General features: G+C 45.4%; 1 protein-coding gene and 1 long non-coding RNA gene across 3 annotated transcripts in view; one reads left to right on the top strand and one right to left on the bottom strand.

Moving 5' to 3' along the window:
* TJP2 (tight junction protein 2) overlaps positions 1 to 17,507 on the bottom strand; it is a 126,734-nt gene extending 109,227 nt beyond the window's left edge. Inside the window, exon 1 of one of the 2 annotated variants that reach the window (XM_054509157.2) lies at positions 17,248 to 17,507. The gene's annotated coding sequence lies outside the window, so the exon portion shown is untranslated. The remainder of the gene's footprint in view (positions 1 to 17,247) is intronic. The other variant, XM_045882226.3, reaches the window with a different exon arrangement.
* The window catches only part of LOC135362676 (uncharacterized), a 62,144-nt gene continuing 52,961 nt past the window's right edge, over positions 16,313 to 25,495 (top strand). Inside the window, exon 1 of the long non-coding RNA XR_010407624.1 lies at positions 16,313 to 16,858. This is a non-coding gene — a long non-coding RNA (uncharacterized LOC135362676). The remainder of the gene's footprint in view (positions 16,859 to 25,495) is intronic.

Below are 25,495 nucleotides of genomic sequence, written 5' to 3'. Positions count from 1 at the left end.
GCTATTCCTCCCAAATATTGTGTATACATAATAATTCATGGATTCCTCATTCCTAAGAAATAAAAAACTTTCTACTCCTCATGTGCGGGAAATCTGCTCTCTGTTGCTTTTGGAAGAAACTGTGTTCGTATTATGTTTCTACTCTGAACCTAGAGTTGTAGGATTCTAGCGGTTCTCTTGCTTGGGCACAGATGAGTGAGGAGGCAATGCACAGAATTTAGAACACTGACAGGAGCTGGCTTAAGTCAAGAAGGGCTTGGCCATTGGTTGGGTTAGGAGGGTATTAGTCCCTTCTGCTCTGCAATTTCAGGGACAGCGTCTCTGGAACTTGGTAGAGACTACACCAGCTCGGAAGCGTTGAGATAATAGCGGTCAGCTTTGACAAGTGTAGTTCACACAATCCCACGATCCCGCTGCTGACACACCCCTCCACTCCCAGCATGACTGGGGGCACCACACTGCCCAGGACTGAAGTCCAGCTCCCCCTCTAATTAGCTCTGTGATCTTGGTCACCACTTAATGTCTCTTTGCCTCAGTTTTTCCATCTACAAATGGGGTTAATAATAGCACTGACCTCATAGGGTTGTTTTATTTATTTATTTTTTTAAAGATTTTATTTATTTATTTGAGAGACAGAGAGCATGAGAGGGAGGAGGGTCAGAGGGAGAAGCAGACTCCCTGCCGAGCAGGGAGCCCGATGCGGGACTCGATCCCGGGACTCCAGGATCATGATCTGAGCCGAAGGCAGTCGCTTAACCAACTGAGCCACCCAGGCGCCCCCATAGGGTTGTTTTAAAAACTAAATCAGTCACCATGTGTAAAGCATTTAGCACATGTAATGCACAGCACTTCGCACATGTAATGCACACCATGAAAGTGTGTGTTATTTTCTTTTCCTTGCTAACTAATTGCGGCTTCATTTTTTCCAGAAAGCTCTCTTTGGTTGAAGGCCTCCCACCCCCCACCCCAGACCCAGCTAGGTTACTCCTTCTTTGAGCCTCTCAAATACTTTCTGCTTAAATCTATCAAAACTGGAAACACAGAGTTTAAATTATGTGTTTAAGCATGTGCAGAGGATAGGGCAGGTCCTCTGGGCCATGGAAGGAGATTAATTAAAGGAAAGAAGGAATCCTGGCAATTGAGGGGTTGACTTCCCAATCTATCTGGGCCTGCCCCCAACCCTCTGCAGTAATGGTCTGACTGATTGTCAGATACAGGTTTGGATCCAGGCAGAGCCCTGCTCAGCGATCAGTGCTGCAGCTGAGCTGGGTGCAGAGCCTCAGAGTGGGGCCCCATGGAGGAGCCTCATCCAGCCCTGAAGCTATAATCCTGATGAACCCAGAAGACACTGTGTAGTTTTAAGGCAGAAGAACCCGATTATGTGAGCCCCAGCCTCACTCTCCCGGGATATCAGTGGGAGAAGGTGGAGTGTGTCGTTACAGCTGCTGTCTTAGCAGTTCACTTGGTTTCAGGCAGAATTTCTTACTCTGCCCAAATTAGTTTGCTAGGGCTGCCGTAACAAAGTACCTCATACTAGGGAGCTTAACCAGCAGAAATCTTACAATTTATTCAGCTCATGGTTCTGGAGGCTGGAAGTGCAAGATCAAGGTGTTGACAGGTTGGTTCGTTCTGAGGACCACGAGGCAGGGCTCTCTCCTTGGCTTGTAGATGGCTGTCTTCTCCCTGTGACATTACGTTATCTTCCCTCTGTACCTGTCTGCATCCAAACGTCCTCTTCTTAAAAGGACACCAGTCGTATTCAATTAGGGCCCACCCTAATGACCTCATTTTAACTTCATTACCTCTGTAAAGACCCCATCTCCAAATAAGGTCACATTCTGAAGGACTAGGCATTAGGACTCCAACATATGAATTTGGGGGGCGGTGGGGGGGGGGAAATACGATTCAACTCATAACGCTGCCTAAAGTGAAAAAAATGTAAAACTCTTGTGAAGTTTTGCCCTGTGATGGAGAAAGACAAAAGCCCAGAAGTACCTGGTGGCCTGGACATGTCCAGCCTGCGATTTGGTCCAGCCCAGGCTTCATAGCAAACCAGCTAGGAAAAAAATCCTCCGTGTTCAAGATGCGCCAATGTCTGATAGTGTGAGAATGAGCTGGTCTCTGGTAGCGGAAGCTGAATCCATTAAAACGGGAATTCAAGAAGCTGAATCGCACTTCAAACTCTTAGGTACAAGTGAGAAAGACCAGGGCTGTGCAGACAGCACTCTGCCCGTGTGGGAAGTCAGTGCAAGGGTCTGCTGTAACTGCTGGAGCGCTCACTCACTCAAGATCGGCTTCTCATTTAAAACTTTCCTGTAAGGGGCACCTGGGTGGCTCAGTTTAGTTAAGCGTCTGCCTTTGACTCAGGTCATGATCCCAGGGTCCTGGGATCGAGCCCCGCATCAGGCTCCCTGCTCAGCGGGGAGTCTGCTTCTCCCTCTCCACTCCCCCTCCTTGTGTTCCCTCTCTCGCTGTGTTTCTCTCTGTCAAATAAATAAATAAAATCTTAAAAAAAAAAAAAACTATCCAAAATTTTTGTTTAAAAAAGCTTTTTTTACATAACTGGTTCTGCTTTTTCCCAACCTGTATCTGGACAGTATTATCAAGTTTAGGGTACCTGTTACCATCATGTAATTATTCTCATTATACTGTACACGCTACTAAAAATAAAGAGCAAATTTTAATTTGATGAATCAGCCCACTATTTCCTAAACAATAGATTTTTTTTTTTTTTAAGATTTTATTTATTTATTTGACAGAGAGAGACACAGCGAGAGAGGGAACACAAGCAGGGGGAGTGGGAGAGGGAGAAGCAGGCCTCCCGCGGAGCAGGGAGCCCGATGCGGGGCTCGATCCCAGGACCCCGGGATCATGACCTGAGCCGAAGGCAGACGCCCAACGACTGAGCCACCCAGGCGCCCCAACGATAGATTTTTTTTTGTGAGCACTTCTGCCATTGGACACATTTGAAATAGGAAAACACTTCCCTCCGCTGATGGTTCTATGTCCCATAGGAAAAGTGAGAGACAGTTCCTTGTTGGGCTCAACAGCACATTTTAACTGGCCTCAAAAAATTATGTTTTTACAGGTCTGTCTCCCTGAGCTTTCTATGATGGCCCAGAAGGTAGGTATGATGTCCTATTCATCTTTGTATCTCTAGTACTTCTCCTTGCTCAGGAACCAGCATATGACAGACACCCAATAATATTGGGTTTTACTTCCTTATTAAGAGGCAGCAAGGTAACGACGTGGATGGAACTGGAGGGTATTATGTTGAGTGAAATAAGTCAAACAGAGAAAGACATGTATCAATATGATCTCACTGATATGAGGAATTCTTATTCGCAGGAAACAAACTGAGGGTTGCTGGAGTGGGGGGTGGGGTGGGAGGGATGGGGTGACTGGGTGATGGACACTGGGGAGGGTGTGTGCTCTGGTAAGCGCTGTGAATTGTGCAAGACTGTTGAATCTCAGATCTGTACCTCTGAAACAAATAATGCAATGTATGTTAAGAAGAAAAAAAGAGGAGGAAGAAGGTAGCGGGAGGGGAAGAATGAAGCAGGGGAAATCGGAGGGGTAGACGAACCATGAGAGACGATGGACTCTGAAAAACAAACAGGGTTCTAGAGGGGAGGGGGGGTGGGAGGATGGGTTAGCCTGGTGATGGGTATTGAGGAGGGCACATTCTGCATGGAGCACTGGGTGTTGTGCACAAACAATGAATCATGGAACACTTCATCTAAAACTAATGATGTAATGTATGGGGATTAACATAAGAATAAAAAATTTAAAAAAATTAAAAAAAAAAAAAAGAGGCAGCAAGGAGGGCGCCTGGGTGGCTCAGTCGGTTAAGCAACTGCCTTCGGCTCAGGTCATGATCCTGGAGTCCCGGGATCGAGTCCCGCATCGGGCTCCCTGCTCGGCAGGGAGTCTGCTTCTCCCTCTGACACTCCTCCCTCTCATGCTCTCTGTCTCTCATTCTCTCTGTCTCAAATAAATAAATAAAAATCTTAAAAAAAAAAAAAAGAGGCAGCAAGGTATAATGGTTTAGACCCTACACTCTAGAACCAGACTGCCTGTGTTTGAATCCCAGCTTCATACTTAATTAGCTGAGTGGCCCTGGCAAGTCTTTTAAACTCTCTGAGCCTCAGTCTCCTCATCTGTAAATAGGGAATGATAGTAGCACCCACTTGTTAAGATTGGGTGAGAATTAAATTCTATGAACATATGCAAAACTCTTAGGGCCTGGACCATATGAAGTGCTATTATTCTTTACTCAGCAAATACTTACTGGCCCAGGTTCTATGGACTGAATATGTCCCTCCAAAATTCTGCAATTGAAGCCCTAATCCCTCGGATGATGGTATGTGGACGTGAGGTGTTTGGGAGGTAAATTAGGTTTAGATGAGGTCATGAAATCAAGATCCTCATAACTGGGTAAGTGCCCTCCCAAGAAGAGGGAGAGCAAGATCACTCTCTCTATCCATGCTCATGCACCCCAGAAAAACCATGGGAGCACACAGTGAGAAGGTGGCCTTCTGCAAGCCAGGAAGAGGGCCCTCACCAAGAACCCCACCCTGCTGGCACCCTTCTCTCGCACTTCCCGGCCTCCAGAACTGTGAAAAATAAATGTCTGTTGTTTAAGCCCCCCAGTCTATGGCATCCTGTTATGGAAGCCTGAATGGACTAAGGTCCTAGATCCAGCTCAGACAGGTCTTTCAGCTCAGTGGGTGCCACTCCCTCAATCAGCCCTGGGTTCCTCAACCCATTTTCAGTGCTCTGGAGTGAACCACTTTGACTCCCCAAGTGTCCACTTAGATCTCCTCTCGGTCCTGCCCTTTGGCTGCTGAGGCGCCACTAGCCTTTGATCTGCCTATGTCTTCCCATCTGGAGGACTCCTGGCTCTCCTGGTGGGGCCCTCTGCCTGACCAGTCCTTCCAGCCTCCAGCATCAGCCAGGCTCCAGAAAGTGAGTGCACACTGCTCAGAGCATCAACATTCGGACCCCATCTGTCTCCCTATTCCAGCCACCCTTGTGCCTGCAGCTGGGCCAGACTGCTGTCTTGTGTCACTCCTCAGTCTCTAATTACGTATTTGTATTTACCTGTTTACCAGCTGCCTCCCCCTCCAGACTGTAAGCTCTGCTCTGAGGGTGGAGGCCTATTTTGCTGACACTATGTCAATTTCCTACTGAGTTTTCTAGTCCAACCCAACACTCTCATTCATTCACTGGTTGGACAACCACTGAACCACTCCCTATCCAACACTGATTGACACTGGACATACAGAAATACCCAGGCCTCCCCGCCCTCAAGAATCACCCAGTCTAACGAAGGGACATAATAGGGATGTGAGTGACTGTGGGACAACAGGGAGAGGGGACAATTCTGTCTGAGCATCCTAGCTTGGGAAAACCTTCATAGGGAAGGTACTTGGGTTAGGTCTTAAAAATATGCAGATATCCCTTAGGCTGACAAAAAGATCTGAAGCATCAGGCAGAGAGGAAAGTATCCCCAAGAGCCAGAAAAAGCATAACAGCAAAGAGCGTTCTCAGACAAGTAAGCAGAGCGAGCACCTCTGAGCCCAGGGCCAGAGAGAGACAGGCAGCAGAGTCTACACAGAGCAAGGGTAGGGCGGATACCATTCCCTCCAGCTAACACAGCCTTCTCCGGCCTAGATGCCACTCAGCCATTATGTAGCGAACACATCCACTGTTCCAGTCACTGAGATGAGCATTCTGCATGCATTACCTTGTTCGATTTTCACAACCAGCTTAAGAAGTGGTTATAACATCTCCCTGTTTTCAGATGAAGACATTCAGGCACCATGTGACTAGGCAGTTTGCCCACGGCCACACGGGTAATAAGTAGTAGAGGTGTGATTCCTACCCAGGTTGGTCTGATTATAAAATTCATGCCTTCTTTACACTCACTGAGCCTGGGCAGGTGCCTTGGGGCCCTTGGTATGTCACCATCATAATGAAATGTAACTGCCATTTATTTGTCTCCCTCTAGAAGGTGGGTCTCGTGAGAGCAGACTCTGCTCTGCCCACCATTGTATCCCTAGCACCTGGCACGTTGCCTGGTAGAGTACAGGCATTAAGAGTGTGTGTTAAGAATACACAAGTGCAGGGCACCTGGGTGGCTCAGTTGGTTGGGCGACTGCCTTCGGCTCGGGTCATGATCCTGGAGTCCCGGGATCGAGTCCCGCGTCGGGCTCCCTGCTCAGCAGGGAGTCTGCCTCTCTCTCTGACCCTCCCCCCTCTCATGCTCTCTATCTCATTCTCTCTCTCTCAAATAAATAAATAAAATCTTAAAAAAAAAAATCTTAAAAAAAAAAAAAAAGAATACACAAGTGCAGGGACGCCTGGGTGGCTCAGTCGTTAAGCGTCTGCCTCCAGCTCTGGTCATGATCCCCGGGTCCTGGGATCAAGCCCCACATCGGGCTCCTTGATCAGCGGGGAGCCTGCTTCTCCCTCTCCCTCTGCCTGCCACTCCCCCTGCTTGTGATCTCTCTCTCTCTCTGTCAAATAAATAAATAAAATCTTTTAAAAAAAAAGAATACATGAGTGCATGGGAGAGTGACTCTTGATCTCAGAGTCGTGAGTTCAAGCCCCATGTTCTGAGTAGAGATTACTTTTTTTTTAAAGATTTTATTTATTTATTATTTATTAGAGTGTGGGAGGGGAGCAGAGGGAGAGAAAGAATCCCAAGCAGACTCCCCACTGAGTGTGGAGCCCTAGGCGGACACAGATCTCAGGACCCTGAGACCACAACCCCAGCCGAGATGAAGAGTTGGATGTTGAACCCAGGAGCCCCGAGATTTTTCTTTGTAAGTTATAATGAAAAGAATGAGGGGCACCTGGGTGGCTCAGTCATTTAAGCGTCTGCCTTCCGCTCAGGTCATGATCCCAGGGTCCTGGGATCGAGCCCCGCATCTGGCTCCCCGCTCAGCGGGAAACCTGTTTCTCCCTCTCCCACTCCCCCTGCTTGTGTTCCCTCTCTCGCTGTGTCTCTCTCTCTCTCTGTCAAATGAATAAATAAAATCTTAAAAAAAAAAAAAATGAATGAAGAGGGTTTTGACCTCTTTTCTAATGTGCACTACTGCCCTTCTTTGTCCCTTCGGTAAAGGAATCTATTTATCATCCTAAAACCAAGATCTGCATGCAAACCCCAAGTTCACTTCCACCCTCTCCCACCCTGGTCAGACAAAGAAAAGCTCCTGCAGCACTGGACTCAAGCTGCATGGACAGACCCCTTCCCAAAATGCAGGGGCTTCTGTCACCACTCTCCCCTTCCATCCTCATCCCCATCAGTGCACAAAATAGTTAACACCCTTTGAAAGGATGCTTAGAAGGTTGGCCCTTGGCTGGAGTCTGGAAGCTTGGACTTGGGGAAGTTTCCCACCATTCCCAGGGCTGGTAAGGGTGCCTCACTCTCCCTAAACTGTTTGCACAAACAGTGTAATTTATCCTAATACCAGCTTTCCTTCTGGGAACCTGAACTTCTGGCACCTGCTCCGCAGGGAATGCCGACAGAGCAAGTCCTAGACTTTGCTCTGTGCACCTTCTCCCTTTGCCGATTTTGCTTTGTATCCATGACTACAATAATCATAGTGATAACTCTGTGCTAAGTCTTGTGAGTCCTCTTACAAATCACTGAAGTGGGGTGCCTGGGTGGCTCAGCCATTAAGCGTCTGCCTTCGGCTCAGGTCATGATCTCAGGGTCCTGGGATCGAGCCCCACATCGGGCTCCCTGCTTGGTGGGAAGCCTGCTTCTCCCTCTCCCACTCCCCCTGCTTGTGTTCCCTTTCTCGCTGTGTCTCTCTCTGTCAAATAAATAAATAAAATCTTAAAAAAAAAAAAAAAAATCACTGAAGCTGGGGGTGGTCCTGGGGACGCCAAGACACTGTCTCTGCACAGGAGAAGCGTTGCAAAATGCTTCCTGTCCAGTCCTGTCTGTTACAGGAGGAGAGCCCACAGGGGCCTGGCAGGAATGCAAAGGTGTGCAACTGGCTGAGTGGGATCAGGGCCAGACAAGTCTAAAGTAGAGTAAAGGGACTAACTCAGCTCCTGGCCGACCAGCAAGTACCAGGCAGAGCTGAGCAGCTAGTTCATAGCCACTGACAGTAAACCCTCTCTGCTAACGACAGGTACCCCCAAATGATAACCTAGAACACCATGGGCAGTATTTGGCCTTCTTCCAAAACTCAAAAGAAATGCTCTACATCCTCAGATACAATGAAGATTCCTTTAAAATTAAATGTAAAATAAAATTAGGGGATGTTTGTCTGAACTGCATGAAACCAGCAGGAAGGATGGAACACAGCTCAGCTTCAGAAGACCCCAGAGCGCTGGGTTGCCACTGTCCTTCTTGGCTTTCTCTTCTGTAGCAAACCCGACCTTCATAACCCGGACGTCAGCACCCCTGCTCTGAATCGGCTTATGCCCAGTTACACTAAGGAGACTAGACACTTAGTAGCACAGATCCTAAAGCTATTAAGCTGAACAGCAAATACATGAAGGGAAGAAAAGCAAAATTCAAGGTCACTACCTGCATAAAGGGTTCTTGCTCCTGGTTGACAAAGCTCACCTTGGTTCTAAGCTAAGTATGATTGGTGGTGACAGGCAAGAAGAGGGAGAGGGTTCAGTAGTGACTCCAGGACTGTGGCCTGAAGGACTAACGGGGCTTCTGGTCTGATGAGGAAAGTGCACACTTGACCCTGGGGTCCCCAAGCAGCATATCCCACTATCCGGTAATGCTGGGCTTCCTGGAAGGGGTGGAAAAGCCAGGCCCATACAACTACAGCATCCACTAGCCAGTGACAGCCCATCCCTCCCCACTCTGCAACCAACCCCGCAGACATGCCCTTACTCCCCAGTTTACACAGAGTCTGTGGGCCTGGTCTCCTCAGAGCCTTCTGCCCCTGCCTTCCCTATCTCAGGGGTTTCTCTTCCTCCAGCCACCCCTCCCCACCGCATCCCTGCATTTCAGTTCCCAGCACTCGTGTCTGCCTCCCTCAGATGCTACCCCCTCCCCTGGCTCCACCAAGCTCCTGCATGCACAGGGCACCCAGCTACCCTCCAGCTTTGTCCCTTCCCCGACTCTTGCTCCAGTCTGACACTCCCAAATGCCTCCAAACCACTGGTTCTCAACACACAATCCCCAGACCAGCAGCATCAGCATTGCCTGATTACTTGTTAGAGAGGCAGATTCTCAAGCTCCACCCCAGACCCACCAAATCAGAAGCTAAAAACTCAGGGAGTGCAGCTGCAGATATGTGTTTGGACAAGCCGTCCAGGCGATGCAGATGGTTAATGTTTGAGAACCCACTACACACTTGCACTTGTTTATCCTGTGGCTGTCTCAAACAATTCTCAAATGTTTCTAAATCCAGCCTAATTCCCTATTTCTCGTAATGCTGCCTACATTTCCCAGTAATACAAGAGCAAAACAGCACAACCCAAGTTCGATATGGTGGGCCTCCAAAATGCAACAGATATTTTTAAAATTCATGATTAATTTGTGACTGTAGGGCATGAAGGTAATTCTCCACGCGACTACAGAGCAAAACATTGCCGTGCAGCTTGGGAAAGAAAAAACAAAATGAACTAACTCAGGCAAAAATGTCTATCAGTGTATCCTCCATCTGGAGGTACATGAAGAGTACCCCAATAAAATACAGACAATATATTGTATATATAAACAATTTACTAATAGGATTTTTAAAGCATTTTACTGTATGTTTTAATAAGTAGAATGGATAAATATTAACCTGCACAATATCAAACAATATTTTAGTTAAAGTGTTTCAAATGTCCATTATTAGCACCAATCCTTTTTTTGGGGGGGGGTGTGATGTGCACACATTTGGTGTGTTATTAACGTTTGAGAGGTGCATGATTTTTTCGTGTGCATTAAATCAGCATGTAGAATAATAGGTCCCTGCCTACTTACTCCCCTTCATCTCGAAGAAACTACATATTCATTAATTCTTCACTCAAATCCTTTGGAACATCAGGTACTACCCGCATGAGGCCCTAAGGCAAATAAAAGGATGAGCCAGAACTTTCAAAATTTCAAAAGAGCAATGGGCTCAATTTACATTTTCACTGTCCTAAACCATGGAAACTAGGGAATCTATTAAAAACTGATTTTCCTTTCTCTGTCTAGTTTTCCTTTAAAAAAGAATAAAAGTGGGGTGCCTGGGTGGTTCAGTCACTTAAGCGTCTGCCTTCTGCTCAGGTCATAATCCCGGGGTTCCTGGGATCGAGCCCCATGTCGGGCTCTCTACTCAGCCGGGAGTCTGCTTCTCCCTCTGCCCCTCCTCCTGCTCTCTCTCTTTCTCTCTCTCTCAAATAAATAATAAATAAATAAAAATTAAAAAGAATAAAAGGAAAAAAAGTCAGGAACAAATGGCCTAATAAATAAGCACATGAAAAGATGCTCAACATCATTAGCCATCAGAAAATGTGAATCAAAAAAACCACGTCACACAGGGGCGCCTGGATGGCCCAGTCATTTGAGCTTCTGGCTCTTGATTTCGGTTCAGGTGGTGGTCTCAAGTTGTGATCTCAGGTCGAGGGATAGAGCCCCATGGCAGGCTCAGCCCTCAGCACTGAGTCTGCTTGCCCCTCTCCCTCTCCGCCCCCCACCTCTGCTTGCACGCATGTACACACACACTCTCTCTCTCTCAAATACATAAAAATAAAATCTTAAAAAAAAAACAAACGTCACACCAACTAGGATGGCTAAAATAAAAAAGACAAGAAGTGTTGATGAAGATGTTGGGAAATTGGAGGTGTCATACATTGCTGATAGGAGCCTAAAGTGGTACAGCTACTTTGGAAAGTCGTCTGGCCATTCCTGAAAATGTCAAACACAGAGTTATCATCTGTTTTTCACTTGTAGGTATGCACCCAAAAGGAATGAAAACATATGCCCACATAAAAACATTTGTACATGAATGTTCACAGCAGCATTATTCATAATATTATGCCAAAAAATGGAAGCAACCCAAGTGTCCATCAACAGATGAATGGATAAACAAAATGTGGCATAAACATACAATGGACCATTAACTGGCAATAAGAAGAGTAAAGCACTGAATCATGCTACCGTGTAGATAAACCATGAAAACATTATGCTAAATGAAAAAAAGGCCAGATATACAGGACCACATACTGTGTAATTCCATTTATATGAAAGGTCCTGAATAAGCAAATCTGTAGACAGAAAGTAGATTAGTGGTTGTTTAGCATGGGGAGGGAAAGGGATTGGGAGATGCCAGCTAGGGGATGGAAAAGGTTCATGGAGGAGTGGTATTCTTTTTAGAATACCTGGCAATAAAAATATCCTGAAGTTGATTATGGTAATGGTTGCACAACTCTGGGAATATACTCAAAACCAATGCATTGTATACTTAAAATAGGTGAATTGTATGGCATGTGAATTATATCTCAGTAAAATTATTATTAATTTTTTTGAGAGAGAGAAAGAGAAAGAGTGTGTGTGAGCGGGGGGAGGGGCAGATGGAGAAGGAGAGAGAGAATCTTAAGCAGCCTCCACGCTCAGTGCAGTGCCGGGCATGGGGCTCAACCTCACGACCCTGAGACCATGACCTGAGCCGAATTCAAGAGTTGGACGCTTAACCGACTGAGCCACCCAGGGGTCCCAATAAAATTACTTTCTTAATGGCCTAAAGCAAGAAGAGAATTACAGATTCAGTTAACTAAAAAGTATTAGGTACCTCAAATATGTAGCTTCCTCTGTCTTTTTTGCATTATAAATTTCTCCCAAATGAAAATAAGAGATAGATTTCTACTATCATTTTAAAATTTACAAGCACTTGGGACGCCTGGGTGGCCCAGTCGTTAAGTGTCTGCCTTCAGCTCAGGTTGTGATCCCAGGGTCCTGGAATCGAGCCCCGCGTCGGGCTCCCTGCTCAGCGGGAAGCCCGCTTCTCCTCCCCCTCCCACTTCCCCTCTCTGTCAAATAAATAAACAAAATCTTTTAAAAAAATGAAAATAAATAAAATTTACAAGCACTTTTACAAATAAGGTTCTTTGCAGTCCTTACTATAATCTTAAAGGGAGATAATTATGCCCCTATCTTTCTATTTAGAAATGTGGACACTCAAGAGTATATGAGGTTTACTCCCCCCAGTCAGGTGTTCAGGGCAGATGTTAGTCCTGCACCTAAATCCTGTGTCCTTTCTTCCATACTCTGTAGCATCTCAGGGTGTCACATAGCTACTGACTGGCCTATGTGCAGAGATGGCAAGGCTGACTATCTCAGTAAGGAGAATACCCACATCTTGCTCAGCTACAATAATGCTACATTCAAGCCAAGGATAATCTTTTTTGTTTTAAAGATTTTATTTATTTTTTGACAGAGAGAGACACAGCGAGAGAGGGAACACAAGCAGGGGTAGTGGGAGAGGGAGACGCAGGCCGCCGAGCAAGGAGCCCGACGCGGGGCTCGACCCCAGGACCCCGGGACCATGACCCGAGCCGAAGGCAGACGCTCAACGACTGAGCCACCCAGGCGCCCCAAGACAAGTATAATCTAACTGATCACTCATTAGAGGTCTTACTTTTAAATCCTTTGCTCTTTGGGAATTTATTTCAGTTTTGGCTCATCTTTTTATTTGCCTAAGGACCTAGTGCATGTAGTACCTGATGTTCCAAAAGATAATGAATACGGGGCGCCTGGGTGGCTCAGTTGGTTAAGCGTCTGCCTTCGGCTCAGGTCATGATCCCAGGGTCCTGGGATCGAGCCCCGCATCGGGCTCCCTGCTCCGCGGGAAGCCTGCTTCTCCCTCTCCCACTCCCCCTGCTCGTGTTCCCTCTCTTGCTGTGTCTCTCTCTCTGTGTCAAATAAATAAAATCCTAAAAAAAAAAAAATTAAGATATTAATGAATACATAGCTTCTTGGAGGTGAAGGGGGATTTGTAGACAGGGACAATTCTACATGGAAGAACAATGGAAAGAACCATGGTCTAGGGTAGGAAGACCACAACTGGCTTCAGTTTTCTCATCTGTAAAATGAGAGAAAAAATACCTCTCTCAAGGTCATTATAAAGATTTAATGAAAATGTGTCGGAAAGTACCTAATTTGCAACAGGCATGGATTCTAAATCAAATAGTCCAGGAACGCCTGGGTGGCTCAGTCAGTTAAGGGTCTACCTTCAGCTCAGGTCATGATCTCAGGGTCCTGGGATCGAGCCCCGGTTCAGGCTCCCTGCCGAGTGGGGAGTCTGCTTCTCCCTCTCCCTCTAACCCTCCTCCCTGCTTGTGCTCGTTCTGTCTCAAATAAATTCTCCCTCTGCCTGCTGCTTCCCCTGCTTGTGCTCACTTGCTCTCTCTCTCTGACAAATAAATAAAATCTTTGGGAAAAAAATAAAAAAAATAAAACACTTCAAATTCTCCTTTAAAAAAAATAAAAAATAAATCAAATAGAGACCAGTGGGTTCTTTCAAATATTCGGGCTACTAAAACCTCAGATCTTGAGAATGATGAGCAACGTCATCCATTTTTACTAAACTCCCCAAATGATTCCTCTGGCATCACTGAAAAAAACATTCACTGGACACGTTCTAAGGAATTTTTTTCTCATGTGTGGACTACAAAACAGCATTTGTTCACCAAATAAAACTCTGAATTATAGTGCTATTTCAGAAGAGAACGCAGCAGAAGAAGGAAAACCTTTTCTCTTTTGCCTTACTACCATTACAAGGAGACAACAATCTGAATTTCTGCAAATACAAGAATATCCTCAAGAGGGAGAATTTTTGTCTAATTTTGCCCATTTGAATTATCTTTTATTCCTCATTTCAAAGGGATTTTTCAGTCAAAGGAAGCTGTAAGTTCCTTCCTACAAGTCAATAGCTTCTTTCCGATAAAGGTCATAACACAGGAAAAGTCAAGTATCTTACTAAAAGATAAAAGAATCTGGGAAGAATTTGAAGGATTTCCCACTACTCAGCTACTTAGTAAATCTTCCCAATATCCTTGATCACTTATGTATTAGAAACCACATTCTTTTTTTTTTTTTTAGAGATTTTTAAAAGAGATTTTATCTTTAGAGATTCTTAAAGTAATTTTTAAAGATTTTATTTTTAAGTAATTTCTACACCCAACATGGGGCTCCATCTCACAATCCCAAGAGATACATGCTCTACTGAGCCAGCCAGGCACCCTGAAACCACATCCTTGACCCATAACAATGACTCTCTTAGCTCATGAATGAAACCGCTTTTCTTAGTTTGCCAATTCATATTTATGTTCTCATTGAAATGCATGTCCCCAAATCACAAGCTGGGCAATTTTAAGCAGATGCAGACAAATGCATCTTACATTTCATTATTACAAGGCTTTCCTCAATTATACAAACATTTTTATAACTAGAAATAATGTTGTTGGACCATTAGACTCATTTAACATGAAAGCAGAAACAAAATACATAGTTTGGGTAATTTGGGAAAATTATTTCAAATCTGCTTTCTGAAGTCTTGCTGTGACCTCCTCCTATATTTACCAAGCAACTTTTTCCTTTTTTTTCTTTTTTTGAAGATTTTATTTATTTAAAACTTTTTTTTTTTTAAGATTTTATTTATTTATTTTTTGAGAGAGAGAATGAGAGACAGAGAGCAGGAGAGGGAGGAGGGTCAGAGGGAGAAGCAGACTCCCTGCCGAGCTGGGAGCCCGATGCGGGACTCGATCCCGGGACTCCAGGATCATGACCTGAGCCGAAGGCAGTCGCTTAACCAACTGAGCCACCCAGGCGCCCGAAGATTTTATTTATTTGACAGAGAGAGACAGCATGAGTGGGGAGGAGGGGGAGAGGGAGCAGGCTCCCTGCCGTGCAGGGAGCCCAATGTGGGGCTCAATCCCAGGATCCTGGGATCATGACCTGAGCCAAAGGCAGACGCGTAACCGACTGAGCCACCCAGGTGCCCCGCACCAACTTTTTCCTTAAGGTTTATTCAACTACTTTCAAAAATGTGTTTGAGTCACTGTTAAAAAAATAATAATAAACCCAATATAAACAGGATACCTAAAATAAAGCCAGTTAAAAGAAACAGATAAATGTCACCAGGCATCTAGTTATTAATGTGCATCTAGTTAATCAGTGCGTTTGAGCCCTGATAGCTCCATTCCTTTGCAGCCAAAACAAAAAGGAAACCCTCATGAGTTTTGGGTTGTTTGTTTAAAGAAAGCATATGCACTCTAAGAACCTGGAGCTATAGTACCATGTCCACCAGGACAGTGACCCAGGAATCTCTACATGTTTATATATTTTCTTTGAACATGATTTTACTTTTACTTTACATTCCGATTCAGCCTTTTCTCCACCCTACAAAAACATATCATTTAAAGTATCCAGAAGTTGTGGGGCTGAGGAGAGGGGAGAATGGGGTATTGTTTAATGGGTAGAGTTTTTGTTTGGAACAATGAAAAAGTTCTGGAAATGGAGAGTCGGGATGGTTGCATTGTCAGTGTACTTAACGTCACTGAATCATACATTTAAAACGATTAAAATGGTGAATTTCATGTTATATATATTTTATCATAATAATAAGCCAAAGAAGGGTTTTGGGGGGATAGGGTAACTGCGGGATGGACATTAAGGAGGGCATGTGATGTAATGAGCACTGAGTATTATATAAGACTGATGAATCACTGACCTGTACCTCTGAAACCAATAATACATTATATGTTAATTAACTGAATTAAAATAATTTTCAAAAAAAGAAAAAAATAATAACAGTCAAAGAATAAAAGTATCCAGAAACAAAAAATTCACAGGCTAGTATGCTAATCACATGTCCAAATCTCGTTGAGGAGCCTGACACTGCGGTGGAGGGGCTGTGACCCCTGCGGCTTAAGTGTGTTTGTCCTGCTTTGGCAAAATGAAGGTTCAAACGTAGGACTTGATGAAAATGTGCGTATTGTAAATCACTTCTTCACAATGGACAGAGTACTCCACCCCAAGATACCCTAGGCCGGTGCTTTTCAAACGTTATTGTGCAAACGATCCCCGGGGGGTCTTGAACCAGCAGGTCTGGGCCCACTTTTAACAGGCCCCCAGGTGAAGCCGCAAGGCCCCAGAGCCCCCTCCATCTAACCTTCAAGAACCACGGGCCCCTCACCGGGAAACGAGGGTTGATCACACCTCTCAGGAGAACTGGTTAAGGACGGAAATTATCTGCCAACCACCGTTTGTAAAAATGCGTTTAGACGCACAGAAAGCCGTCATGACCAGGGGGCTTCCCAAGGCGTCCCCACCCACCTCCGGGACTAGGAAGCTGCCACAGGCGGCTAGGACAGTTGACAGAGAGGCAGTTTCGCAGAAAGTCTTCACGCAGACTTCAAAACAGTACTTCTCAAGCTCGAAGAATGCCTGGAATTCAGTGGCCTTTATCCAACAGAAAGATCTCCAACTCGGTTTTGACTGAGTTCCCTATAGAAGAGCCCTGCAGCCTTGAACACTGACAACGCCCCGCATGTTAGAGGGAAGGGGGGAAAACCCTCGAAGGCTCTTCGGCGCTTGGGGCACAGATCGCGGCTCCGCGGGTAACTGGCCCGCGGGCAGCTCCGGACTGTGCAGTCGGGCTCTCGGTGGTGCGGGGTTTGCAAGCCCCGTGGCTGAGACCCGCCCGAGACTGCTGGCAATCCCCACCTGCTTGCAACCAACCAGCGCCTCCCTCGGCCCCATGGCCCCAGCTCCTACCCCTTCCACTACCGCAAACGCCGGCTGCGCCAACAGAAGCTCAGAGGCCCTTTTATCCTGGTTAAAGAGAAGCTCAACAGAAAGTGAAACGGTCCCTATTTCTTGGGGGAGAAGGCGCCAGGCCAGGTAGGAAAAAGACGGTGGCTCCCAGGCACCTGTAGCTGCCACAGGTGCGGGCAGAACCCACTTCCAAACGATCCCCCAAGAGAAACCTATGATGCGCTGTCGTCCCCCGGGAGGACGGGGAGGCAGAAGTCCGCTAGGCATCCCCAGAGAGGAAAAAATCAGTGCCCAATAAAGTGCACCGCGAATCCACAGGGAGATGGGGGGGCATCAACTCGCTGCCCTTCACCTCCGCTCGCGCGCCGATCCAAGGCGCCAGTGCCCCGCCACACCCCGCAAATCCCTCGCTCGCAGGGTCCCGACCGGTGGGAGGCACCCCGGCGACGCCCGAGCCCTGGCGGCCGCGGGGCGCGCGACTGGGGGTCGAGGAGGGGAGGGAGAAGGGTACTCGCCTGCGGGCTGGGGGCGGCCGCAGTCGGCGGACTCCCGCGCAGGACGAAGGCGGCTCCCGGGGGCGCAGGGACGCGCTCCGACGCGGCGCCGGCTGGTGGGCGGGTGTCCCCTGCGCTGCCCGCGCTCGTCGCTGGCGGCGCCTGGCCGGAGCCGGAGTGCGAGACGCTGCCCAGGGAATGGGCGGGCACGAATAGCCTTGGTCGCTGCTCCTTGTATTATTGTGGACTCAAGCTATTTCCTGTTTGGAGGTTTGGGAGAAAGGAAAAAAAAAAAAAAAATCCAGGGTGGTGGCAGGGGGAGTGGGCGGGCGGAGAGCCAGAGAGCCGCGCCCCGGAGGGGAGGAGGGTGGGTAGCGGCCGTCACCTGCTTCCTCGAGACCCCAAGGGTTCCAGGTGCCCGAGTCTGGAGCAGGAGACGCAGCTTATTGCAGCTCTACTTTGGGGTGTTGGCACGACTAGGGGGGCACGCACGCGCCACCCAGCGGTGGGGCCGGGACTGTGGCCGCAGGGACCATCTAGTCCCCCCAGTCGGTACATCCATTCCCCTGCCTCTTCCCTTCTCTGCGAAACTGCCGCTGTGCTTTCTTTCCGCCCCAGGGCAAAAGTGATTCGATGTGCTGCTGGCTTTATTCGTTCTCTGGTCAGCTTTTTGATCCTCTCCAGGAGTGTGGGCTAGGAAGGGGTTACGCTACCCTTTCAAAGACCAGGGGAGGGATGGTTGTGGGCCATTATTGTAGGTGCTCGGTGGTGCTGGGGTCTTTGTTTTTGCTTGGGGGTGGGGTGAGAAGCAGGTTGGTCATTTTGGTGGAAAGTTAACTTTTATGATCGGCTTCCGTTCCCCTCCCCCATGAACTTCACCCTTAGCCGGGATCTCTGGGTCTGAGGCCCCAATCCGGAAATACCGGTTCCTCCCGCTGGGACAATAGGTGAGGGCGGGAGCTTTAACCCCAGAGCCTGCTTAGTCACCGCGAGAACCCCTGCTCAGCCTGGAAGGCAACATCTTCTTAGTGCCCAAGCCTGCAACTGGCAAGCAAGTGCTCCTTCCATTTAGTCACATTAAAAATCCTGAGAAGAGTGGCAGGATATAAAATCAATGCACAGAAATAAGTTGCATTTCTATACACCAACAAGGAGACAGAAGAAGGAGAAATTAAGGAGTCGATTCCATCTACAATTGCACCCAAAACCATAAGATACCTAGGAATAAATTTAACCAAAGAGGGAAAGAATCTGTACTCAGAAAACTATAGAATACTCATGAAAGAAATTGAGGAAGACACAAAGAAATGGAAAAACGTTCCATGCTCATGGATTGGAAGAACAAATATTGTGAAAATGTCTATGCTACCTAGAGCAATCTACACATTTAATGCAATCCCTATAAAATACCATCAACTTTTTTCAAAGAAATGGAACAAATAATCCTGAAATGTATACGGAACCAGAAAAGACCCCGGATATCCGAGGAATGTTGAAAAAGAAAAGCAAAGCTGGTGGCATCACAGTTCTGGACTCAGCAATTGCACTACTGGGTATTTACCCCAAAGATACAAATGTAGTGATCCAAAGGGGCACGTGCACCCCAATGTTTATAGCAGCAATGTCTACAATAGCCAAACTGTGGAAAAAGCCTAGATGTCCATCAACAGATGAATGGATAAAGAAGTTGTGGTATACACACACACACACACACACACACACACACACACAGGAATATTATGCAGCCATCAAAAAATGAAATCTTGCCATTTGCAACGATGTGGATGGAACTAGAGGGTATTAGGCTAAGCAAAATAAGTCAATCAGAGAAAGACAAATACCATATGATCTCACTGATATGAGGAATTTGAGAAACGAGACAGAATCATAGGGGAAGGGAGGGAAAAATGAAACAAGACAAAACCAGAGAGGGAGACAAACCATAAGAGACTCTTAATCTCAGGAAACAAACTGAAGGTTGCTGGAGGGGAGGGGGGTGGGAGGGCTGGGGTGGCTGGGTGATAGATGTTGGGGAGGGTATGTGCTATGGTGAGTGCTGTGAATTGTGCAAGACTGTTGAATCACAGACCAGTACCCCTGAAACAAATAATACCTTATATGTTAATAAAAAAAAAAAATCCTGGGAAGGTAATAGGGAGTTATTGTTTAATGGGTGCAGAGTTTCAATTTGGTATGATGAAAAAGTTCTGGAGAGGGATAGTGGTGTTGGTTGGACATTAGTGTGAATGTACATAATGCCACTGAATTGTATGCTTAAAAATGGTTAAAATGGCTCATTTTATGTTATGTATATTTTACCACACACACAAAGAAAAACCTCCTAGGAAGGTTCATTGAAGAGACCTTTGCATATGACTGCCAAACCCTCCTGCCCTCCTTCCCACCCAAACCTCTGCCATAAGTAATGGAATGAATGACAGTGCTTCTGATAAAGCCCAAGTTCATTTAGTTTAGACTTCTGGGGATACCTATCAACAAGTTATTTCATAAAAAGTGAGTAGATTGAGCCTAGAGGACAATTTTTAAAAAGAGAACAGTTAATTTCCCACATAAGGGGAAATTATGTCAGGTGAATTTAAAACAATTATCTTACTCCACATCCCTTAGGTATATACCCTAAGGATGGAAAACATTTAAAAAAACAAAAAACAAAAAAACTAACACTGGGGCACCTGTGTGGCTCAGCCAAGTGTCTGCCTTTGGCTCAGGTCATGATCCCAGGGTCCTGGGATCGAGCCGCACATCGGGCTCCCTGCTCCGCGGGAAGCCTGCTTCTCCCTCTCCCACTCCCTCTGCTTGTGTTCCTGCTCTCTGTCAAATAAATAAATAAAATCTTAAAAAATATATTAAAAAAAAAAGAACTAAAACTGCTTTTTAGTGATGATAATGTTAGTAAGAAGTAATTATGTTAATGGCCTTAAGAATCAAGATTTTTTAGTATAAAAACATAAATATAAAATCAAGGGGCGCCTGGGTGGCTCAGTTGGTTAAGCGACTGCCTTCGGCTCAGGTCATGATTCCAGGGTCCTGGGATCGAGCCCCGCATCGGGCTCCCTGCTCGACAGGGAGCCTGCTTCTCCCTCTCCCACTCCCCCTGCTTGTGTTCCCTCTCTCACTGTGTCTCTCTCTGTCAAATAAATAAATAAAATCTTTTTAAAAAATAAATAAATAAAATAAAAACTAAAAAAATCAAAGCAGTTAAGCAATATTTTTTTAAAAGATATTTTATTATTTATTTATTTATTTATTTATTTATTTATTTATTTATTTATTTGACACAGAGAGGGAGAGCACAAGCAGGGGGAGTGGCAGAGAGAGAGGGAGAAGCAGACTCCCCGCTGAGCAGGGAGCCTGACGCAGGGCTCCATCCCAGGACCCTGGGATCATGACCCGAGCCAAAGGTAGACACCCAATAGACTGAGCCACCCAGGTATCCCAGTAGTTAAGCAATATTAAATTTGAATTAGAATTATCATTTAGAACTCATGGTATACCTCTCTTTTTTCTTTTTTTAAGATTTTATTTATTTATTTGACAGAGAGATAGAGCCAGAGAGCACAAGCTGGGGGAATGGCAGAGGGAGGAGAAGCAGGCTCCCTGCTGAGCAGGGATCCTGATGTGGGGCTTAATCCCAGGACCCTGGGATCATGACCTAAGCCAAAGGCGGATGCATAACCAACTGAGCCACCCAGGTGCTCCTTATGGTATACTTTTCTTAAAAAAAATATTTACAGGGTCACCTGGGTGGCTCAGTGGGTAAAGCATCCAACTCTTGATTTAGGCTCAGATCATGATCTCAGGGTCATGAGATCCATGAAGCCTGCTTAAGATTGTGTCTCTCCCTCTCCCTCTGCCCCTCCCCTCCTGTTCTCTCTCTTTAATTAAAAAAAAAAAAATTCCAAGGTCTATTTACTCAAAATGCCAACCAAACATTTACTAGCCTGGTAGGAATAAGGACTCCAAGATTTCAGATTGTGGTCTCCAAATACCATATTTGTCTAAAAAGAATTAGATCTACTTGGAGAAGTGGTTGATTTTCCATCAGAGGCAAGAAATCTCCAAAATCAGCCTGGAATATCTTATCAATTCAGGAAGCAGTGAAGCTATCAAAAACTAAGGTTGACATCAAATGGAATCTGGAGCCAACCTGTAGAAGCATCCACCAGCCAAAGTGGGATAAATTTTAAGCCTCGAGAAGAAAAATAATGGGACGCCTGGGTGGCTCAGTTGGTTAAATGTCTGCCTTCGGCTCAGGTCATGATCAGGTCCTGGGATCCAGTCCTGTCGGGCTCCCTGCTCAGCGGGGAGCCTGCTTCTCCTGCCTGCCACTCCCCCTGCTTGTGCTCTCTCTCTCTCTCTGTCAAATAAATAAATAAAATCTTAAAAAAAGAAGAAGAAGAAAAATAACTGCAATGAATTGAGACACATCAAATATGTATATATCCGGGAGTCATAATGATACAAAAACAGAAACAAAAAAAAACCCCTAACTGATTACCTTTGCAGATGCAATAGAACTAATTAATTATTTTGAAAGCTGATAAATTGTAAGAGAAAGAATTACACATTTCACCTGCCTTTTCTGGACTGTATCTAACACGTATATACTACTTCAGATCCTCTTCGCCTCCCCTCTCCCTTACTCCAGACACTGCTGCAACAACAAGGTTTAGGTGGGCTCTGTTCAGCTTCATGCAGGGACAACCTGAGAATAGACTCATCTCCTCCCTCCCACCCAGTGCTTCTCTGTCAGTGCCAGGGTGGGGATGCCCATGCATACACCACCCTGAAGTTAATGCTTCATTGTCTAAGTTTCTACCCAGTGAGGGATAGAAGCTGATATGTGAATATTCCTTCCCCCCCCCCACAAGATGAACTGTCCTGAGACTCAGTATATATTGCTTCTCAGAAATCAAGTCACACTGATCAAGTAATCAGGTGCCTACAGCAGCAGCCTACTGAGTGAGTCTCCCTTCAGCTGGCTTTCTCTGCTTCTCCCATCCCTCACTTTTTTCTGCACGATCACTTTCCCCCAATAAAGCACATGACTCAAGGCTCTGCTTCCTGGGAAATCCAGGCTAAGACATGTACAAACTGCGACTCAGGATAAACTAAATAGTTGACGAAGAAATTATTCTAGCCAACAAGTAAGGATTGACAAAATTTGAATATCAGCATTTTCCAAAGCACTAATAAAATAGTGGATCAAGGCAATAGTCATCGATGGCCACTAACATCACAGAAAAGATCACCAGACATTATGTGCCATCTGATGGAAATATACAACACCACAAATGGCACATTCTTGCCAAAAAGAGCAAATCTGAGTCTGACCAAGTTTGTAGATCCATCTACCAGTTTATAAGAATTACTAGAAGAGAGGGATATATTAAACAACACTACTACGGGGTACAATCAACAAAATCCAGAATCTGGGAAACTCAAGAAGTCCAATGATCCAGTTTCCTCAACAACAAACAACAAGGCATTAAAGATGAAGGGGGAAGAAACCTATAAACTAAAAGATTTAAGTGATATCAATGAAATACAATGTGTATTTCTTGTTTGGGCCCTGATTGAGAAAAACCAACCACTAAAAAAATGATGAGATATTTGGGCAAAACTTGATATTCCCTAAGTTTTAAAATGTTTGATCACATGCCACTGATTTAATCTAGTATATGGGGTTGATGTTGCTACTACATGTGTTTGGGTGGCATATTACATACACGCACACACACACTAAAATAGATGTTTAATTTCTTTCTGTATCTGAATTGAAATGAACATTTCAAAGACTTGGATTTGGGATTATCTTTGAATGTGTTCAGGTAGGAAGAAAGGGACTCTGGCTGGCATAGCCGGTAACTGACATTATCTTGGTTTTTCCCACCCACTTTTTTCATTCCGGGTACATGCTGTATGGATTCCTTTGTCTGTGCTTTCCTGTAATCAACAAAACAGCATTTTCGGTAACTAATAAACATTTCCACTCTGAAGACTACACATTTCAAAATCTGCTCAGAGAAACAAAAAGAGACGCCTCCATGGGCCCCAGGGGCAGTAGTGAAAAATGGGGCAAGAACTCTGGGTTCTGACTTGGAGCTCAGCAGAGGTTCCTTTCTGCACTGGCCCCAAGGCAGCCCCACAGAAACCATCTTGCCTTTCTGGGAGACAAAGCCCTATTCTGCTGCCTCTCGGGACAGGGAGTTCTGTGTTCTGTGTCCTGAGGTTCTGAAATCGATCCTGTGCTTCACCTACGGGCTGGGCAGACAGGATGATGGGGAAGGGGTCAAATCACAGCCTAAAGTGGGACACTTGCCTTGATAAGACAGGTGTTTTCATTACTGGCAACAGGTACACCATGGAGCCCAGAAAGAGCTTTGTTTCTAATCTTGATTTGCTGTCCACTGCCTGTGTATGTTTGGTATTTCTGTCCAGTTTTATTATGAAATAATTGACTTATATCACTGTATAAATTTAAAATGCACAGCAGGATCACTTGATTTACATCTATTGTGAAATGACTGCCACAGTAGAATCAGCTAACATCCATCACCCTATATAGATACAGTACAAAGAAAAAGGGGATGCCTGGCTGGCTTAGTCAGTGGAGGTGAGTTCAAGTCCCATATGTGCTGTAGAATTTATTTAAAGTTAAAATAAAATCTTTAAAGAGGAAAAGAAAAAAGAAAAAGAAATGTTCCCCTTCTGGTGAGAACTCTAAAAATTTACCCTCTTAACAACTTTCCTATATATCATACGGCAGTGTTAGCTGTAGTCATCATGACATCCCTAGTACTTATTTATAACTCAAAGTTTGTACCTTTTGACCACCTTCCTCCAAGTCCCTCTCCCTGCACCTCCCTCCCTAGTTTTGCATTTAACTTCAGTGTTTTCACCCTTTGACCCAGCAACCCCACTTCTAGGTATCTACCCCACCCCCACAAGTAATGAAAGAAATATACTCCGGCGCCTGGGTGGCTCAGTCGTTAAGTGTCTGCCTTCGTCTCAGGTCATGATCCCAGGGTCCTGGGATCGAGTCCCACATCGGGCTCCCTGCTCGGCGGGAAGCCTGCTTCTCCCTCTCCCTCTCCCAATCCCCCTGCTTGTGTTCCCTTTCTTGCTGTGTCTCTCTCTGTCAAATAAATAAAATCTTAAAAAAAAAAAAAAACTTTTCAGAAATATACTCAAGAATGCTTATTCCTGTGTGCTGGAATAGCAAAAAATTAAAATTAAATGCCATTAAAAGAATGGCTGTATAAACAGTCCATAACTACGTGTTTCATTATTCTATTTTGTAAGTCTAGCCTTTATTTCGCCTTACACAATTTTATTATGTAATATTTGATACATATGAAATAATGTAAGTAACATCTAAATAACCTTGAGAGCATATAATAAAATGAATACATGAACCCACCATACAATTAATCAATAGAACAATTACCAATGTTTTTTTCTTTTTTTAAAGATTATTTATTTATTTATTTATTTATTTATTTATTTATTTGAAAGAGAGAGAGAGAATGAGAGAGAGAGAGATCTTGAGCAGGGGGGAAGGGCAGAGGGAGAGGGAGAGGGAGAAGCAGGCTCCCCGCTGAGCAGGGAGCCTGACATGGGACTCGATCCCAGGACTCTGGGATAATGACCCGAGCCAAAGGCAGATGCTTAACCGACTGAGCCACCCAGGCACCCCAGTTACCAATGTTTTTGATGATGCCCTGTGCTTTCAACTGCCCCTATTCATTTCAAGGGAATCACTATCCTAAAATAATGCGTTCATTAAAAAAAATTTTTTAAGGAAGCACCTGGGTGGCTCAGTTGGTTTAGCAGCTGCCTTCAGCTCAGGTCATGACCCTGGGGTCCTGGGATTGAGTCCCACATCCAGCTCCCTGCTCAGCATTCTCCTTCTCCTTCTGCCTTGCCCCCTGCTTGTGCACTCTCTCTCGCTCACTCTCTCTGTCTCAAATAAATAATTAAAATCTTTAAAAAAAATTTTTTTAGGGGCACCTGGGTGGCACAGTCAGTTGAGTGTCTGACTCTTGGTTATAGCTCAGGTCATGTTCTCAGAGTCATGAGATTGAACCCATGTCAGGCTCCATGCTCAGCACAAAGTCTGTTAGAGATTCTCTCTCTCCCACTCCCTCTGGCCCTCCCGACCATGTGTACATACTCTTTCTCTCTCTCTCTCTCTCTAAAGGAAATAAATAAATCTTCAAAAAAATTTTTTTATCCAAACATATAC

Source organism: Mirounga angustirostris, unplaced genomic scaffold, assembly GCF_029215605.1.
Source record: "Mirounga angustirostris isolate CCGP_5_RB_7025 unplaced genomic scaffold, mMirAng1.0.hap1 SCAF_15, whole genome shotgun sequence".
Classification (NCBI taxonomy): Eukaryota; Metazoa; Chordata; class Mammalia; order Carnivora; family Phocidae; genus Mirounga; species Mirounga angustirostris.
This window is presented reverse-complemented; position numbering and strand designations above follow the sequence as displayed.